Source organism: Pseudophryne corroboree, chromosome 5, assembly GCF_028390025.1.
Source record: "Pseudophryne corroboree isolate aPseCor3 chromosome 5, aPseCor3.hap2, whole genome shotgun sequence".
Taxonomy (NCBI): Eukaryota; Metazoa; Chordata; class Amphibia; order Anura; family Myobatrachidae; genus Pseudophryne; species Pseudophryne corroboree.
In genome coordinates, this window is record NC_086448.1 from 646904736 (window position 1) to 646926023 (window position 21288).

Here is a 21288-nt window from a genome sequence, read left to right on the forward strand (position 1 = left end):
TTACACTCTGGGAGAGATATGGCCTGATACGAGCAATGTTGCGTAGCTGGAAACGACAGGATTGTGCCAGAGCTTGGATGTGGGGTGCAAAGGAGAGGGAGGAGTCAAGAGTGACGCCCAAGCAGCGGAGTTGGGGAACGGGGGAGATGGTGCTGTTGTCAACAATGATGGAGATATTAGTCGGGGGTGTTGCTCTGGATGGGGGGAAAAAGATGAGTTCAGTTTTGTCCATGTTGAGCTTTAGAGAGCGTTCAGACATCCAGGAGGAGATGGGTGAGAGTCAGCTGGAAACCTGAGAGAGGACAGAGGGGGACAGATCAGGAGATGAGAGGTAGAGTTGTGTGTCATCAGCATAGAGGTGGTATTGAAGGCCAAATGAGTTAATGAGCGCACCCAGGGAAGAGGTATACAGGGAGAACAGAAGGGGTCCAAGGACAGAACTCTGAGGGACACCAACAGGAAGGATGGAAGGGTGTGAGGTGGTGCTGGAGGCAGACACAGAGATAGAGCGGTCATCAACTGTAAGTTCCTGTTTTCCTGTTTGATTATTTATGTACTCTGTAATTGGGCGCTGCGGAACCCTTGTGGCGCCATATAAATAAAGGATAATAATAATAATAATAATACAAATGTGAGTTTCATACAGCTCAGCTTAACAAAACAACAAGGTATATTCTTTACTATCAGAATTGTTGTGCCAAGGTTTACATTTGCAGGAGTCCATTTTATGTCTGCAGGATCCTTTATATGTTTGTCTCTTATGAAATCACTCAATAAACAGTCAAATCTCCAGGATGTAGTTATGTGACTGGCGGTCAGGAGACCACCAGTCACATTACAGACCCCTACATCCCACCCGCTCCAAATTCCCGATAGTCAGCATGCCGACTAACAGGGACTATTCCCGCTTGTCGGTATGCTGACCGCCGGGATCCCGGTCGCCGGTAAGCCATAACCAACCCATCTCTCCAGCTAATGTTCATGTGTCCTAAATGCACATAGTTATTGTTAATAATAACATACAAGCAATAATTACTGACAGTAAAGTTCAGAATGAATTGAATCTTGGGCATTGCAGGGTCTTTGTGACAGCGCTCAACTCTGCAAATCATAGAGTTTTAATAGCCATTCATAGCTACTTATCGTAGTAACCTTTCTTTAGTAATTTGGTCGGAGAGCAAAGTGTGATTTGTGATTAGTGAATATGGGCAGAGATAATAGTGCAAGCCCTACTCAGTAAGAGAAGCTTAAGGATAATTTTATTAAACCCATTAAAAAAGCAAATTACTTCTTCATATACATATTTAACTGGTCTATTGGAAACTGTTTGCCTGTGCTAGAACCTGCTTATAGAGTAACTGGAATAGTCACATTAAAACTGGCATGGTCAGATTTCATGCAACTGCACCCCCCCCCCCCTGCCCCCCCCACCCCCTGTTTTTGACGAGGAGATCTGTTTTCCAGATGTGCATAATATAATGTTTAAATATTTAAAAAAAAATACTTTTTCAACTTTATTAAATAAAATAAATAAATAAAAATGTTGTTAATGCTTTTGAAGGGAAAAACCGTCAGTTAAGTGGTTAAACAATAATGTCTTTCTTGTACTTGTTGGGGTCAACCCTATTGACCATAAGTTCCCATGCAGTGCAAGTAAGTGCAGCTACATATATGCTGTATTTACAGTACCTCTGGACTTGTGGACTTTTGTTCACTGCCCCATTGGACTGAGTACAGAAATCTGAGACTCCATGGCAAGGGAGAGCGGGCGATCATGCCATATCTGGCATTTTTACACTGTTTCAATAGCTCCTCCACCCTACTCCCCCCCCCTTCAACCTAATAGGATCATCCCCACTGACTGATCTCACATCAGCTTGGAGCTATTTTGTCTCATTCTTATAGTACAGCCTGTCACTCTATTGAGGTATTAAACTTAATTTCTTACAATTGTGGTGTCTGTCATGGCTGGCACTGTGGTCTGCTCATGTTGTATACTGCTTCCAGCTGGCTGTGAAAATCGTTCACGCTGTCCTTGTACATCGATCTCAGCATCCTGTGGCTAGTTTTAAGAATGACTCTCCACAGCACTCTGTTTCCACTCAGTGTGCTAATGCACAGGCAGTACGCCAGAGTTCCCTCCAGAACACCAGTATGGGCACAGCCATATTGGAATCAAACACATCACTCTGCTCAGCCACTCAGAGTGCTGTTCCAACTTCCAAGACCAGCTGATCACAGATTCCAATGACTGAACACTCAGTCCTATAAAGGGAACTTTCTTATTGGCCCAAGTTGCCAGTACAACATCGTTTCTGCTAAAGTAACAGCTCTATGCGTGCTCCCTGACACTTTGTCTCTGCATGGTTCCAATACTGTACATACTATTCCAGTTCCAATCTGGTTTACTTCATGTCCCTGCTCAGGTCAAGCTCTCAGTTCCAGCCTAGTTAGTCAGGGACTTGTTCCTAACGACAACAATCTGGTAACAGACTGGTCACTCTCTGGTTCCGGTCCAATCACTGTCCGGTTCCAGATCAGTTACCAATCTGGTTCTAGTTCAGTTACTCTCCAGTTACCAATCCGGTTCCTGTCCAGTCACCCCACGGTTCCAGTCCGGTTCCAGTTCAGTTACCAATCTAGTTCTAGTCTGGTCAATCTCCGTTTCCAGTCTGGTCATCTATCCGACTCCAGTCCAGTTTTCTCACCGGTTCCAGTCCGGTTACCAAACCTGTTCTCCAGTCCGGTCACCATTCCTGTTCCAGTCTGGTCAACTATCCAGTTCCAGTTTAGTCATCAATCCGGTTCCAGTTCAGTTACCAGTCTGTTCCAGTTCCTGTACAATAAACTTTATTGCTATTCTCAGTTCACAGCTTCGGTCCAGCCACTACTAGAATATCAGCGTTATTCATAAATCCACTAGTTAGCAGTTTCCATGGGGTGTGGTTCATCAAATCGACAGTATCTAGGTCGACAATGTTTAGGTCGACCACTATAGGTCGACAGTCACTAGGTCGACATGGATGGAAGGTCGACAGGGTTTCTATGTCGACATGTGCTAGGTTGACAGGTCTAAAGGTCGACATGAGGATTTTTTTTTTTTTGTGTCGTTTTCTTCGTAGAGTGACCGGGATCCCAAATTAGTGCACCGCGTCCCCTCGCTTCGCTCGCCATGCTTCGGGCATGGTGCCTTCGCTCCGCTACCGCTACGCTCGGCACAGATTACTGTTCCAATCGTAGTCCACGTGGATCGTTAAGTATGAAAAAATAAAAAAAAATAAAAAAATGTGAAAAAGTCATGTCGACCTTTAGACATGTCGATCTAGCACATGTCGACCTAGAAACCCTGTCGACCTTCCATCCATGTCGACCTAGTGACTGTCGACCTATAGTGGTCGACCTAAACATTGTCGACCTAGATACTGTCGATCTTCAGACCGGATCCCGTTTCCATGGCCTCCTCTAAAGCTCTTTGAGTAGGAGCTGGATTATGCCACATTCCTTCACCTCCAGCTTTAGCCTTCTACACCTACCCAAGCCAGAACCAACCCTCAGGCATGACACCACCTCAGCTCATTGATATATTTGGACTGTATTGCATGAATTGTTAATTTCAAATTACTGTATACCATGACATTAGGCAGTTTAGATAAGTAGCATCTGCAGCAGCCAGCTTGCATGACCCCGTAGGTCATGCAGCCGGCCGATGGTGCTGGAAAAGATCTGGTATTGTGTCCTAGGATGTAGTTTGGATCAGTAATGCAGCAGCTTGCATGACGTTTCCTGCTGCATCACCATATTAGAGCTATCACTGCTGCTTCCATGTAATCAGCATCGATAACAAATCCAGCCACATGTTAATTAGCCCTATTGTGCATGCAAATAAAAACAATGTACACATACTGTGCGTGTTAAACGCAGAATTATATGTATCTGGCATTTGCTTCTCCTTATGACTGGAGAAGTGTAACAGGGAGGGACAGCGTGTAAATACAGACTGAATAGAGTAAGGGAGTGTTCATACAAATACTACAGAAACACCAATATAAGCCTCTTAGGAGGTCTGTCCTTTGCACCTGGTACAAATACACACTGACAACAGTGGCTTAGAGGAAACAAGGAGCATATGTGGTCAATGTGGAGCTCGATGTGGGATATGTATATTGGGGAAATGAGACTAGCCTTGTATATCTAAAAGTATTTGCCTTGACAATTCATTTCAATTTAAATACTGGAAGATGGAGTAAAAGTCACAATATACTCTCTGTGGCAAGGGGATACATACTATTTACCGGCAGGCGGGATGCCGGCTGTCAATATCCCAACATCGGCATCCCGCCCACCAGAATTCCGGCAGCATAGATGGCTAAGAGTACCCTTGCGGGCTTGCTGCGCTCGCCATACTGCGGGCTTGGTGGCTCACTGCTCTCGCCATAGGTTCTATTCTTACTCTACGGGTGTCGTGGACACCCACGAGTGGGAATAGCCCCTGTGCGCTGGGATTCCGGCTGTCGGCATTGTTGGCTGCCGGGATTCCGGCATCGGTTTCCTGACCACTGGCATCCCAACAGCCAGCACACTGATGGCATCCCATGGCAAAAGATAGGTAAAAAATAAGTGCGACAGAGGCATGTCATCTCTGTCCGAATGCTGAGCACATGCATGGAAATAGGCGTAGCCAAACATGACAGTTCTATGGCAGTCCCAAAAGATGAATCAGTTCAGTACATTAGCATGGTCTGTCAATAGATGGCTCACTCCAGCTACACCTGCAATCTCCATCCATGTGTGTTCGCACAGTTGAAAACGGCTTTCCATGGCACATGTGCAGTTTACGATCTACGATATCCGTGTACATTTCCACTAGTGTCCTATTCAGAATTAGGCCCATAGACCTACATTGTGTGCTACATTGTGTGGACAGAGAAAACACACTCTGATTAATTGATGTTGACATTGGTTTTCCAGATGAGGATTTATTTTTCATCATTTGGAGATCTGTACATAAAGGGGGAAATTCAACTGCCGACAAAGGTTGCAAATTGCCATTGCTACAGCGTCCTCACAGGGCTAATGTATTACATCCGGTTTAGGCCACTCTAGCTGCTGTAAAACTACACATCTCAGCATGCCCTGCCACAGTTTAGCTGTCATGTTAAAACTGTGGCAGGAAATGCTGGGATATGTAGTTCTACAACAACTGTAGTGCCATAGTTTGCCTAGTCCAGTATTACTGTACATTAGGGGCTAAATGTAATAGCTTACTACTTGCGGGAGGGTGCGTGGCTTTCTACGAGTCTGCCCATTTTTTAAATCAGCAATAATTTACAACAAATTACTTACACTTTTCCCCTAACTTGATTTGCGGCCTATCATAAATAAATCCCTATGTAAGATGTTGGAAAAAGTCAGTATGCGAATGAACACATTGAAATACTTATTTTATATTTGTATGACCAAAATATATGCTATATGGTTGGTATATATAATGTTGTAAACTGTTATATCAAGTATGTAACATTGTAATATGTTCACCTAATGGCTTTGGCATATCTGTTGTTTATTTACAATTTTGTATTTATAGTTTCTTATAGCATACAGGAAAGTAATGTATATTTGGTATGTAATGCATTTCAAGATATGCCAATGTAATAAATCATTGCTAGAACGTGTAATGTATGCATTTATGCTGTCTGCACTCGGCGGTCACACCTTATGACACAGAAGCAGGTGTATTTTATTGAATGAGTCAAGTCTGTATAGTCAGTGTGTAAATAGTTTGAGATGTATGACTGCAAAGTCTAGTCAGGCTATTGCACAAAGTCACATTGGTAATCCATGTTATACTGGGTAATATTGGTTTTAACAATGACATAGGTCATTATTATTATATTTTGTAGCCAAATCCATTTCCTAAACTCGTGTTATTACTGTCAGTACTGTTTACATATTCTTAGTTAACAGATATTGGCCCTCATTCCGAGTCGTTCGCTCGGTATTTTTCATCGCATCGCAGTGAAATTCCGCTTAGTACGCATGCGCAATATTCGCACTGCGACTGCGCCAAGTAATTTTACAATGGAGATAGTATTTTTACTCACGGCTTTTTCATCGCTCCGGCGATCGTAGTGTGATTGACAGGAAATGGGTGTTACTGGGCGGAAACACGGCGTTTTCGGGGCGTGTGGATAAAAACGCTACCGTTTCCGGAAAAAACGCAGGAGTGGCCGGAGAAACGGGGGAGTGTCTGGGCGAACGCTGGGTGTGTTTATGACGTCAAACCAGGAACGACAAGCACTGAACTGATCGCAGATGCCGAGTAAGTCTGAAGCTACTCTGAAACTGCTAAGTAGTTTGTAATCGCAATATTGCGTATACATCGGTCGCAATTTTAAGAAGCTAAGATACACTCCCAGTAGGCGTAGGCTTAGCCTGAGCAACTCTGCTAAATTCGCCTTGCGAGCGATCAACTCGGAATGAGGGCCATTGCTTGTAAATTAGTGCCCATTGTTTTTCAGCACCACCTGTCAAGTCACACTGACAAGTAGCAAAATAAGGGAACACTAATATATATTGGTAAACTAATGTATATATTATTTCATTAATATTGTATAAAATTTACATTCCTAGGTTACATATGCACATTTAAATAATTTCATTATGAAAATAATTTTTTGGGGGTAGATGACCTTAAATAAATGTAGCTATGCTCATCCTGCAATCCTGGGATTTGTGCTTCTTGCGAAGCATGCACCATTTTACTGTGTTTTTCTCCAAACTGACCCAGTATTACCCATATGCAATTATTTTCATTTGTGGGGTCAGTAGAGATACAGATTCTGTTTTAGTTTGTTTTCTGTTTAACTCTGTAATGTACAATTGTCCTAGACTTGATTCTGTTGAATTGGCACCTGCTTCCTACCTTACTTGATCTGGAAGCGGGTCCCTCCTTCCTGGTCAGCACCATTTTCCCAGTGATATTTGGGAAGATGACGCTGATCACTAGAGAGCAGAGACTCTGGCACAGTGGCAGAGTTTTTGCTTTCTATGTGTGGTGCCAACTTCCTGAAGATATCACCGGGAAGATGGCACCGCTGTCGGCCAGCCACTGCACAGGTATACTCAGGGGGGGGTGAGGTGCCAGAGTAATTTGCACCTGCTCCTTCCCCCTTCAATGCCACTGATACCTATACTCCTGTATCCAGTAACTCCCCAAGTGGTTCTAGACACATCACCATCAGTGCACCATCCCACTTGTACCTGCTTATGGCAGGTGCAGTGTCTTCTTCTGAACATAGCCTCTGTTGAAGTAGCTGTGAGTCTTAGATCATAGCCCAATTGCTCTGATGCACTCCCTTAACACACCCATGAGATCAATTTTTTGTTTTCACTTCTGGCTATCCCCAAGTAACTACCAGAGGCGTAACTAAGGCAGGGTGAGTGGGGCACATGCCCTGGGCGCCTTGGCAGGCCCAACAGAGGGCGGCACTGCCGGTGGCCAGGGCATCATGCCCACCCGCCCCTGCTATTGCTCTGCCCCCATCCTGCTGCAATGTGAGGGGAGGAGAGCACAGCATCTCTCCTGCCCCTCAATGTTCTCATTGCTCTCAGTGTGACTCTGTCTGGTCTCCGGCGGCATTAGTCAATCAGAGCTTGCGGACCAGCTCCTGATTGGCTGCCGGTCCGCGAGCTCTGATTGGCTAACGCACCGGCGCCACATTTAAGATAGCCACCGCCGGAGACCGGACTTCATGGAATATTGAGGGGCAGGAGAGGCGCTGCGCTGTGCTGCACTCTCCTCCCCTCACATAGCAGAGGCTAGCGGCAGTGGTGACAGGGGATCTGATTCCTGACTGAAGTAAGCAGCAGCCAGCGGGAGAGGAGGGGAGGGGTGGGGTTGTATCTGCCACTGTCTGCAATATGTATCTGGCACTGTGGGGCACTGTGTATCTGGCACTGTGGGGCACTGGATCTGAAAATGTGGGGCACTGTATCTGGCACTGTGGCTGTGTATCTGGCACTGTGGGGCTCTGTATCTGGCACTGTGGGGCAATATGTATCTGGCATTGTGGGGCACTGTGTATTTGGCACTGTGGGGCACTGTATCTGTCACTGTGGGGCAATATGTATCTGGCACTGTGGGGCACTGTATCTGTCACTGTGGATCTGACACTGTGGGGCAATATGTATCTGGCACTGTGTAAAAAGCGGACTCTGCATGCGTACTGTACAAAAATTAAATTAAGGTGTGCTGAGAGACAACACAAGGGGTAGCTGATAGTGTGCTGAGAGGCGACACAGGGGGTAGGTGATAGTCATTTTGGCACACCCCATTTTCAGTGGCCACATCCCTTCTGGTGCGTGGCCACACCCATTTTTTTGACGCGCGCCATACATCTTTTTGTGTGTGTTTTTTTTTTGGGGGGGGCGCCACTCTTCATCTTGCCCTGGGCTCCGAAAACTCTAGTTACGCCTCTGGTAACTACCCAGAGATGGGGTAGAAGTCAGCATGTAGCAGAGAGTTAGGATGAGAGATGGGGTATAATAAAACAGACCGGTCCAGCTTAATTCTTCTGCTGATAACCAGTCCGGTACACAACTACTTAGTGGTCTACTACCTATAATTCATACCAAAGGTAGTTCTCACTGTAACTAGGGTGAGAGATGGGGAAGTAGTGAGAATGTGTCAGAAGGTTAGAATGAGAGATGGGGTAGAAGTGAGCATATAACAGAGGGGTAGGATGAGAGATGGGGTAGAAGTGAGCATGTAGCAGAGGGGTTAGGATGAGAGATGGGGTAGTAGTGAGCATGTAACAGAGAGTTAGGATGAGAGATGGGGTAGAAGTGAGCATGTAACAGAGGGTTAGGATGAGAGATGGGGTAGAAGTGAGAATGTAGCAGAGGGGTAGGATGAGAGATTGGGGTAGTAGTGAGCATGTAGCAGAGAGTTAGGATGAGAGATGAGGTAGAAGTGAGCATGTAACAGAGGGTTAGGATGAGAGATGGGGTAGAAGTGAGCATGTAACAGAGGTGTAGGATGAGAGATTGGGTTAGAAGTGAGCATGTAACAGAGGTGTAGGATGACAGATTGGGTTAGAAGTGAGAATGTAGCAGAGGGGTAGGATGAGAGATTGGGGTAGTAGTGAGCATGTAGCAGAGAGTTAGGATGAGAGATGAGGTAGAAGTGAGCATGTAACAGAGGGTTAGGATGAGAGATGGGGTAGAAGAGAGCATGTAACAGAGGTGTAGGATGAGAGATTGGGTTAGAAGTGAGCATGTAACAGAGGGGTAGGATGACAGATTGGGTTAGAAGTGAGCATGTAACAGAGGGTTAGGATGAGAGATGGGGTAGAAGTGAGCATGTAACAGAGGGTTAGGATGAGAGATGGAGTAGAAGTGAGCATGTAGCATAGGGTTAGGATGAGAGATGGGGTAGAAGTGAAAATGTAGCAGAGGGTTAGGATGAGAGATTGGGTAGAAGTGAAAATGTAGCAAAGGGGTAGGATGAGAGACGGGGTAGAAATGAGCATGCGGCAGAGGGGTAGGATGAGAGATTGGGAAAGAAGTGAGAATGTATCAGAGGCGTAGTATGAGAGATGGGGTAGAAGTGAGCATGTAACAGAGGGGTACGATGAGAGATTGGGGTAGAAGTGAGCATGTAAAAGAGGGTTAGGATGAGAGATTGGGGTAGAAGTGAGAATGTAGCAGAGGGGTACGATGAGAGATTGGGGTAGAAGTGAGCATGTAAAAGAGGGTTAGGATGAGAGATTGGGGTAGAAGTGAGAATGTAGCAGAGGGTTAGGATGAGAGATGGGGTAGAAGTGAGCATGTAGCAGAGGGTTAGGATGAGAGATAGGGTAGAAGTGAGAATGTAGCAGAGAGTTAGGATGAGAGATGGGGTAGATGTGAGAATGTAGCAGAGGGTTATGATGAGAGATTGGGGTAGAAGTGAGCATGTAGCACAGAGTTAGGATGAGAGATTGGGGTAGAACTGAGAATGTAGCAGAGGGGTAGGATGAGAGATTGGGTTAGAAGTGAGCATGTAACAGAGGGTTAGGATGAGAGATGGGGTAGAAGTGAGCATGTAACAGAGGGGTAGGATGAGAGATGGGGTAGAAGTGAGCATGTAGCAGAGGGTTAGGAACTGAGATGGGGTAGAAGTGAAAATGTAGCAGAGGGTTAGGATGAGAGATTGGGTAGAAGTGAAAATGTAGCAAAGGGGTAGGATGAGAGACGGGGTAGAAATGAGCATGCGGCAGAGGGGTAGGATGAGAGATTGGGAAAGAAGTGAGAATGTATCAGAGGCGTAGTATGAGAGATGGGGTAGAAGTGAGCATGTAACAGAGGGGTACGATGAGAGATTGGGGTAGAAGTGAGCATGTAAAAGAGGGTTAGGATGAGAGATTGGGGTAGAAGTGAGAATGTAGCAGAGGGGTACGATGAGAGATTGGGGTAGAAGTGAGCATGTAAAAGAGGGTTAGGATGAGAGATTGGGGTAGAAGTGAGAATGTAGCAGAGGGTTAGGATGAGAGATGGGGTAGAAGTGAGCATGTAGCAGAGGGTTAGGATGAGAGATAGGGTAGAAGTGAGCATGTAGCAGAGAGTTAGGATGAGAGATGGGGTAGATGTGAGAATGTAGCAGAGGGTTATGATGAGAGATTGGGGTAGAAGTGAGCATGTAGCACAGAGTTAGGATGAGAGATTGGGGTAGAACTGAGAATGTAGCAGAGGGGTAGGATGAGAGATTGGGTTAGAAGTGAGCATGTAACAGAGGGTTAGGATGAGAGATGGGGTAGAAGTGAGCATGTAACAGAGGGTTAGGATGAGAGATGGGGTAGAAGTGAGCATGTAACAGAGGGTTAGGATGAGAGATGGGGTAGAAGTGAGCATGTAGCAGAGGGTTAGGATGAGAGATGGGGTAGAAGTGAAAATGTAGCAGAGGGTTAGGATGAGAGATTGGGTAGAAGTGAAAATGTAGCAGAGGGGTAGGATGAGAGACGGGGTAGAAATGAGCATGCGGCAGAGGGGTAGGATGAGAGATTGGGAAAGAAGTGAGAATGTAGCAGAGGCGTATTATGAGAGATGGGGTAGAAGTGAACATGTAACAGAGGGATAGGATGAAAAATGGGGTAAAAAGTGAACATGTAACAGAGGGTTAGGATGAGAGATGGGGTAGAAGTGAGCGTGTATCAGAGGGGTACGATGAGAGATTGGGGTAGAAGTGAGCATGTAAAAGAGGGTTAGGATGAGAGATTGGGGTAGAAGTGAGAATGTAGCATAGGGTTAGGATGAGAGATGGGGTAGAAGTGAGCATGTAGCAGAGGGTTAGGATGAGAGATAGGGTAGAAGTGAGCATGTAGCAGAGAGTTAGGATGAGAGATTGTGGTAGAAGTGAGCATGTAACAGAGGGTTAGCATGAGAGAATGGGGTAGAAGTCAGCATGTAGCAGAGAGTTAGGATGAGAGATTGGGGTCAACTGAGAATGTAGCAGAGGGGTAGGATGAGAGATGGGGTAGAAGTGAGCATGTAACACAGGGGTAGGATGAGAGATGGGGTAGAAATGAGCATGCAGCAGAGGGGTAGGATGAGAGATGGGGTAGAAGTGAGAATGTAACAGAGGTGTAGGATGAGAGATTGGGTTAGAAGTGAGCATGTAACAGAGGGGTAGGATGACAGATTGGGTAAGAAGTGAGCATGTAACAGAGGGTTAGGATGAGAGATGGGGTAGAAGAGAGCATGTAACAGAGGTGTAGGATGAGAGATTGGGTTAGAAGTGAGCATGTAACAGAGGGGTAGGATGACAGATTGGGTTAGAAGTGAGCATGTAACAGAGGGTTAGGATGAGAGATGGGGTAGAAGTGAGCATGTAACAGAGGGTTAGGATGAGAGATGGAGTAGAAGTGAGCATGTAGCATAGGGTTAGGATGAGAGATGGGGTAGAAGTGAAAATGTAGCAGAGGGTTAGGATGAGAGATTGGGTAGAAGTGAAAATGTAGCAAAGGGGTAGGATGAGAGACGGGGTAGAAATGAGCATGCGGCAGAGGGGTAGGATGAGAGATTGGGAAAGAAGTGAGAATGTATCAGAGGCGTAGTATGAGAGATGGGGTAGAAGTGAGCATGTAACAGAGGGGTACGATGAGAGATTGGGGTAGAAGTGAGCATGTAAAAGAGGGTTAGGATGAGAGATTGGGGTAGAAGTGAGAATGTAGCAGAGGGGTACGATGAGAGATTGGGGTAGAAGTGAGCATGTAAAAGAGGGTTAGGATGAGAGATTGGGGTAGAAGTGAGAATGTAGCAGAGGGTTAGGATGAGAGATGGGGTAGAAGTGAGCATGTAGCAGAGGGTTAGGATGAGAGATAGGGTAGAAGTGAGAATGTAGCAGAGAGTTAGGATGAGAGATGGGGTAGATGTGAGAATGTAGCAGAGGGTTATGATGAGAGATTGGGGTAGAAGTGAGCATGTAGCACAGAGTTAGGATGAGAGATTGGGGTAGAACTGAGAATGTAGCAGAGGGGTAGGATGAGAGATTGGGTTAGAAGTGAGCATGTAACAGAGGGTTAGGATGAGAGATGGGGTAGAAGTGAGCATGTAACAGAGGGGTAGGATGAGAGATGGGGTAGAAGTGAGCATGTAGCAGAGGGTTAGGAACTGAGATGGGGTAGAAGTGAAAATGTAGCAGAGGGTTAGGATGAGAGATTGGGTAGAAGTGAAAATGTAGCAAAGGGGTAGGATGAGAGACGGGTTAGAAATGAGCATGCGGCAGAGGGGTAGGATGAGAGATTGGGAAAGAAGTGAGAATGTATCAGAGGCGTAGTATGAGAGATGGGGTAGAAGTGAGCATGTAACAGAGGGGTACGATGAGAGATTGGGGTAGAAGTGAGCATGTAAAAGAGGGTTAGGATGAGAGATTGGGGTAGAAGTGAGAATGTAGCAGAGGGGTACGATGAGAGATTGGGGTAGAAGTGAGCATGTAAAAGAGGGTTAGGATGAGAGATTGGGGTAGAAGTGAGAATGTAGCAGAGGGTTAGGATGAGAGATGGGGTAGAAGTGAGCATGTAGCAGAGGGTTAGGATGAGAGATAGGGTAGAAGTGAGCATGTAGCAGAGAGTTAGGATGAGAGATGGGGTAGATGTGAGAATGTAGCAGAGGGTTATGATGAGAGATTGGGGTAGAAGTGAGCATGTAGCACAGAGTTAGGATGAGAGATCGGGGTAGAACTGAGAATGTAGCAGAGGGGTAGGATGAGAGATTGGGTTAGAAGTGAGCATGTAACAGAGGGTTAGGATGAGAGATGGGGTAGAAGTGAGCATGTAACAGAGGGTTAGGATGAGAGATGGGGTAGAAGTGAGCATGTAACAGAGGGTTAGGATGAGAGATGGGGTAGAAGTGAGCATGTAGCAGAGGGTTAGGATGAGAGATGGGGTAGAAGTGAAAATGTAGCAGAGGGTTAGGATGAGAGATTGGGTAGAAGTGAAAATGTAGCAGAGGGGTAGGATGAGAGACGGGGTAGAAATGAGCATGCGGCAGAGGGGTAGGATGAGAGATTGGGAAAGAAGTGAGAATGTAGCAGAGGCGTATTATGAGAGATGGGGTAGAAGTGAACATGTAACAGAGGGATAGGATGAAAAATGGGGTAAAAAGTGAACATGTAACAGAGGGTTAGGATGAGAGATGGGGTAGAAGTGAGCATGTATCAGAGGGGTACGATGAGAGATTGGGGTAGAAGTGAGCATGTAAAAGAGGGTTAGGATGAGAGATTGGGGTAGAAGTGAGAATGTAGCATAGGGTTAGGATGAGAGATGGGGTAGAAGTGAGCATGTAGCAGAGGGTTAGGATGAGAGATAGGGTAGAAGTGAGCATGTAGCAGAGAGTTAGGATGAGAGATTGTGGTAGAAGTGAGCATGTAACAGAGGGTTAGCATGAGAGAATGGGGTAGAAGTGAGCATGTAACAGAGAGTTAGGATGAGAGATTGGGGTCAACTGAGAATGTAGCAGAGGGGTAGGATGAGAGATGGGGTAGAAGTGAGCATGTAACACAGGGGTAGGATGAGAGATGGGGTAGAAATGAGCATGCAGCAGAGGGGTAGGATGAGAGATGGGGTAGAAGTGAGAATGTAACAGAGGGGTAGGATGAGAGATTGGGGTAGAAGTGAGCATGTAGCAGAGGGTTAGGATGAGAGATGGGGTAGAAGTGAGCATATAACAGAGGGTTAGGATGAGAGATGGGGTAGAAGTGAGCATGTAGCAGAAAGTTAGGATGAGAGATGGGGTAGAAGTGAGAATGTAGCAGAGAGTTAGGATGAGAGATGGGGTAGAAGTGAGAATGTAGCAGAGAGTTAGGATTAGAGATGGGGTAGAAGTGAGCATGTATCAGAGGGTTAGGATGAGAGATTGTGGTAGAAGTGAGCATGTAACAGAGGGTTAGCATGAGAGAATGGGGTAGAAGTGAGCATGTAGCAGAGAGTTAGGATGAGAGATGGGGTAGGAGTGAGCATGTAGCAGAGGGTTATGATGAGAGATTGGGGTAGACATGAGCACGTAGCAGAGGGTTAGGATGAGAGATTGGAGTAGAACTGAGAATGTAGCAGAGGGGTAGGATGAGAGATGGGGTAGAAGTGAGCATGTAACAGAGAGGTAGGATGAGAGATGGGGTAGAAATGAGCATGAAGCAGAGGGGTAGGATGAGATGGGGTAGAAGTGAGAATGTAGCAGAGGGGTAGGATGAGAGATTAGGGTAGTAGTGAGCATGTAGCAGAGGGTTAGGATGAGAGATGAGGTAGAAGTGAGCATGTAACAGAGGGTTAGAATGAGAGATGGGGTAGAAGTGAGCATGTAGCAGAGAGTTAGGATTAGAGATGGGGTAGAAGTGAGCATGTATCAGAGGGTTAGGATGAGAGATTGTGGTAGAAGTGAGCATGTAACAGAGGGTTAGGATGAGAGATGGGGTAGAAGTGAGAATGTAGCAGAGAGTTAGGATGAGAGATGGGGTAGAAGTGAGAATGGAGCAGAGGGTTAGGATGAGAGATGGGGTAGAAGTGAGAATGGAGCAGAGGGTTAGGATGAGAGATGGGGTAGAAGTGAGAATGTAGCAGAGAGTTAGGATGAGAGATGGGGTAGAAGTGAGAATGGAGCAGAGGGTTAGGATGAGAGATGGGGTAGAAGTGAGAATGGAGCAGAGGGTTAGGATGAGAGATGGGGTAGAAGTGAGCATGTAGCAGAGGGGTAGGATGAGAGATTGGGGTAGAAGTGAGAATGTAGCAGAGGGTTAGGATGAGAGACAGTAGTATAATGTCTAAGAGAAGACTGGTACACTCATATTGGGGCGCACACTTAAATCTGTGAAACAAAGTATAACGTATTATTTATTTCTCAAACTGCGAATATAAACTCAAGTGATGGGAATAAAAGTAAAAAGGAAGAAAATGTGACTGTATTATGGCAGACTTTATGATGAAGTAGTGCTAGTCTGGGAGAAATAAACACTTCTGAAACTACAAACTGATTACATACAAACTTTCTTGCTGACTTGTTACTATGTAGTAAAAATTTGTCATTCAAAATATTTAGTGTAGAACTTTGTATCTTTTTCGGCTTCATTGTTATTATAGTATTGTAGGTAGTATTAGGAAGTGAATGTTTCCTATATTCAGTGGTCAGGATTTATTTGCAATACACTAGAAATTATTAGAGAACTACACAGTCTGAATCATTGACAGTCCGGTGCCATCCTGTGTCCACCGTCACAGGCTACTGCACATGCACAGTATGGGTCCGACGCATGTGCAAAGTATTGAACATCGGTACTTTGCGGCATGCTGCATTACAACATTGGGACCTAAATCAGATAAAATATTATCTATAGCCAAAATAATGTTATAATAGAGAACAAATGAAATGCAGGAAAGTTATATCAAATCATTTATATTAGACATGGAAGATGGTACATTAGTAGAGAAGTAGAACATTTTAGGACACAGAAGTCTCACACGTAGTTTGACATTACAATCCAGTAGATTGTAAGGTGCTCCTAAATCCAAATAGGTTTGAACTTAATGCCCATACACACTAGAATATTTTTTTCCATCCATTTGAGTGATAATGATGGTTTTGAAAGATCTATCATTCAAATTGTCTAGTGCAGAGGTTCTCAAACTCGGTCCTCAGGACCCCACACAGTGCATGTTTTGCAGGTAACCCAGCAGGTGCACAGGTGTATTAATTACTCACTGACACATTGTTAAAGGTCCACATGTGGAGCTAATTATTTCACTTGTGATTCTGTGAGGAGACCTGCAAAACATGCACCGTGTGGGGTCCTGAGGACCGAGTTTGAGAACCTGTGGTCTAGTGCAGAGGTTCTCAAACTCGGTCCTCAGGACCCCACACAGTGCATGTTTTGCAGGTCACCTCACAGAATGACAAGTGAGATAATTAGCTCCACCTGTGGACCTTTTAAAATGTGTCAGTGAGTAATTAATACACCTGTACACTTGCTGGGTTACCTGCAAAACATGCACTGTGTGGGGTCCTGAGGACCGAGTTTGAGAACCACTGGTCTAGTGTATACACAGCGAACGATTAACAATGTGTGCACCCGCACTCGTTTGATGTGGGTCGTTAGTTGTCCATGCACGCAGCTCAATCCCTTTAATCACAGCAGAGCAGATCATTCGTCATTCAGAGTGTTTGTAAAATCGCTCAGTGTGTACACTCAATATCGTTTGTCAGGAAGTTCAAGGAAAATCGCTCATCTTCCAAATTGTTCATCTTTCATATCTTTCCAGTCTTCTAGTGTGTATGGGCCTTTAATGAGACAAGATAGTTTGTGCGCTGCTATAATTCTGGTTATCTGCAAGAATCATGTAGCTCAGGTAAAACAGATTAATTAAATGAAAATGCATCCTTAGAACCATATAAACAAATCATCACTTTATCGGCTACTTACCAGAACCAAATGAAACAAACTGAAAATAAGCAAAGAGATTCCGTGTCTGTGACTATGAAAGCTTTCCGTTCTCAGATTCTAAATAATTAACAAATAAATTATGCAGTTGCTCTGGATTGGTAACTATAGGTTAACTGGAGTCAGCAGTAATAACTGCCAATCATTCTCAAAATGACCTCCTTCCCCCGCTATTCATCTGGAGCTAGTAGTTGCCATAAATATCTTTATACAATTATCCTTTATCTTTATCCTTTATGGAAATTTGCCATTTTGAATGAAAGCTGAAAATTTGAATGAACAAAGTTCAGATTCCTGGCCTCAGGCTGATTCTAGATGTAACTAAGAATTGCGTCACCTTTTGTCCATGAGACTATTTCTTGATTCTCTTGGAATTCCAATAAATTTATCTTTGGTCTCTTAGATGCATTCCCTTTATGCTATAACAATATGTAGTACACCAGCAAAGGGAGAGGGTTGTAGAATGTATTTATGTTGGAGGCATTATTGCTGAATGAGCAACTAGTATTGTGAAAATAAGGCCCATAGATACACACTCTGGTAAGTATGCACTTACTAAGCTTAAAGATAAACACATCAGGAATGTATTAATTAGATTGCCATGTGGCACTAACATTTAGAGACATGTTATTTATTCCTTAGTAATGAAAAAAATATATATTGTAAACATTAAACTATCATCAGACTTACTAGTTGGAATGAGCAATGTTCTAACACCTCAGTTTATATCATTATTATAATATTTGTCTCGCGAGTCGTAACCCTTTGATTTTCAGGTATATTGTAAGACGTATTCCTTTACAAAGATTCTGTACTTGTTTGTAATGTTCTGTCTCATTTCCTGAACACTCAGAGGCTCATATAGCATTAGCTGCATCTGCACCCCAAATGTTAGCGAAAAAGACATGTGAATATGCACAATGTGTATGATTTTACAGAACTAGAAATGCCAAATTACATCAGGATTAGCGGTACGGTATATAGAAAGCATAAAGAGGTGGCCTGACAGTGTTAGTTGTAACCAAGTTGCATTATACTACTACTAGACAACACAATAATATAATAAAGTGTCATATACACAGTCAGTGGCATCAAGGAGGGGGGGGAGGGGGGGGGGGGGGCAGGAATAAATTACCTGGGCCCAGGCTGTTGGATGGGCCCAGGGGAGGGGGGTGGGGGAGAATCTGCTAACACCCTCTCCCGGGTATACCTGTACTGTGGCCGGCCGACAGCAGCGCCATTTTCCCGGTGATATCTTCAGGAAGATGGCATGGCACATAGGAAGCAAAGGCGCTGGCACTGGCTCTCTAGTGACTAGCGTCATTTTCCCAAATATCAATGGGAAGATGGCGCTGGCCAGGAAAGAGGAGGGATCCGCTTCTAGATCAAGTAAGGTAAGAAGCTGGTGTCCTCCTTGCACCTCCCCTGCCCCACCCTGTTTTAAAACAGCACCCATCTTGAGGAGTCTGTCGTTATGTGTAAAAAAGGGGACGCTGTCTGCCGTTATGTGTAAAAAGAGGACGCTGTCTACCGTAATGTATAAAAAGGGGACGCTGTCTGCCATAATGTGTAAAAAAGGGGAATCTGTCTGCTGTAATGTGTGAAAACGAGAATCTGTCTGCCGTAATGTGTAAAAAGGGTAAACTGTCTGCCGTAATGTGTAAAAATGGGACGCTGCTGTGCGGCATAATTTGAATAATGGAGACTACTGTGCACCATTATATGAATTGGTACTATTTTTTGGCCACACCCCTTCCCCACAAAACCACGCCCCTATATTTTTTGCATGCGCCTACGGCGCGCACTGCCCCTGTTTTACATAGAGGGGCGGCTCCTATGCCGTTTCTTGCACACAGCGCTAAAATGTCTAGTTACGACACTGTTGCTAGGTATCCATTTGTCTGGCCCTGAGCAGGTTCCCCTCATCATATCCTCTCCAGGGACTTGGATGGGATGAGGGGGGAGTGCCCACAGCATTTTGTCACACCTGGGCCCACCGCTCGCTAGTTCCGCCACTGATAATAGGCATTACAGAGACATGGTGAGACAATTCACATGACTGGGTGGCAAACATGGAAGGGTTCACCCTCTTCAGGAGAGATAGGGCTAATGAAAAGGGAGGGGGTGTTTGTCTTTATGTTAAACCTTTCTTAAAACCGTATTTAAAGGAAGTCATTTACGAGGGGACTGGAGATAACGTGGAGTCATTGTGGGTTGAGATTTCGAGTGGGGGTAAAGATACAAAAAAACTTCTAATAGGGACATGCTATTGATAAAGCTAAATATTTATCTTATTTAAAACCCTTTAAGAGGCCTAAGAACACTGTACGCTATTGACGTATGGAGTACCGTAAGGGTACGCACGTTGCGTAACAATCGCTTAGCCGTGGTCGAGACGCTCAAGCGTCACGTTCGCTCGCGGCCAAGAGATCACAGGCAGGCACGCTATTGGCTGCTGACTAACGTAATGGTTCGCTATAGTGTAGCGGACGCTCGGGACCACGAGGAGATCACCAGCGGCACAGACGCTCACAATGTTAAACCTTTATATCTAAACCATAAACAATGTAATATGCAGTAAAACCTTAGTGTAGAGATAGGGTGTAGATGCAACACAGTGTAACCTTATTAACTTAAAAGCTGTTTGAGCGTCACCAACGCTCTGAGAATACTTAACACTATAATGGGGTCTAACGCCTTATGAATATGTTATACTTGCAAAAAGAATAATACAGTACAAGTCATACACTACAATATAACATAGACTAACTAACCAGGTAACTACACAGGAAATACAATACAATACTATTACGTTTAAGAGAGTACGAGAGAAAGAGGAGAAGAGAGAGAGAGAGAGAGAGAGAGAGAGAGATATGGCCCACAATAACAACAAAGACAATATGGTTGCGGAGAAAAACTTACGCACAAAGGGGAACGATCGCATGCGCCTCTGGACATCCAGCTCCCGATTATCAGCAATGAGAACCGTTGAAGAGTGAGCTGGATGTGATCGGCTTGTCTATTTATGCCCCACACACAATACAATTCAATGGTCCCTACAATCTCATTGTTCATTGGACACAGGAATTCCCCTTCGTATTATAACAAAAGGTCATAGGTTGATTCATACAGGTGGGCTGTGACAATTTCCAACTGCTCAGGTGGGTGGGAAACTAGGTTTCCCGCCGCATGGATAAGTAAGTGCAAATAATAGTAAATGGACATAAACTTCTTATGTCCATAACTATTCGCACGAGCGATTAATCTGTTTCAAACCAACACCGGAATATTGCTAATTAAATATTCTTCCGATGGATACTAAACACCACTGTATTACTCCTGTCTGACCCTTCGTATCAAACAAAGAGGGATTTCTCTGTCCATGAACATACTACATTAACCAAACTTTCAGATTCTATCAAAGGGACCATAATCTACAAAATACATTATATGGTGAGAATATGTAACGAAAGATTCGCCCGCTAGACGCATACAATCTCTACCGTAAATGCGCATACCGTGCGCCTGCGGGTGCCCGCAACAGCGAGTATGCGCACGCACGGGAGAGCGCACGCATGCGCAGCAGGGACACATATGAGGTGCAAATATGGCAGTGTGCATCGTGATATTTTTCTGACTTTGACAGTCCACCCTTTGGCAGTCAACAATAACTGCCACTTCCTAAAACATTTCAAAAAGAGAAAAATATATGTCAAATGTAAATACATTTCCATGGTTGGGTAGGGGAGGAGAGGAGAAGGTAGGAAAAAGGGTATGACCTAGTGAGATAGCAGAAGCATGTGTGTATGAATCCGTGTTTGGGGGTCATGTATCATCGTGCCGTACGTGTTTTAAATCAAGCTTCGAGGTATTGCGAAGTATACATTTGAATTCCTTCTTATCCCGTGGTACGGGTCTGTGGATGGGCTGTCAAACTTTACCGAGCTCTTTTCGGCTGTGGTTGTAACAAAATGGGGAGCACATTTTAGTTGATGATACATGAATGGGGGAATATGTGATTGCTGAGATCTGTGCCTGTATTCCCTATCGACTATGTGTGTAATTACCTGAAGGTTGTAGAGATGAAGAAAAGACATAATTACGGTAAATGCAGTGGTATTCTATGTCAGGTTAATGAACATTTGTCGGTTGAAGTCTTGTTCGGTGTCTGTTGAATGCAGTCTTCTTTGTGCTTTTGCCAAAAGGCGTGTGGGCAAAAAGCTTTATCAATGTCCATAGACTTACAAAAGTGTTGGGCTAGCGTAATTTTAAAATTTCTAGGGAAACTGGGGGTCTATGGCATAGTTCATCAAATATCTGTGTAT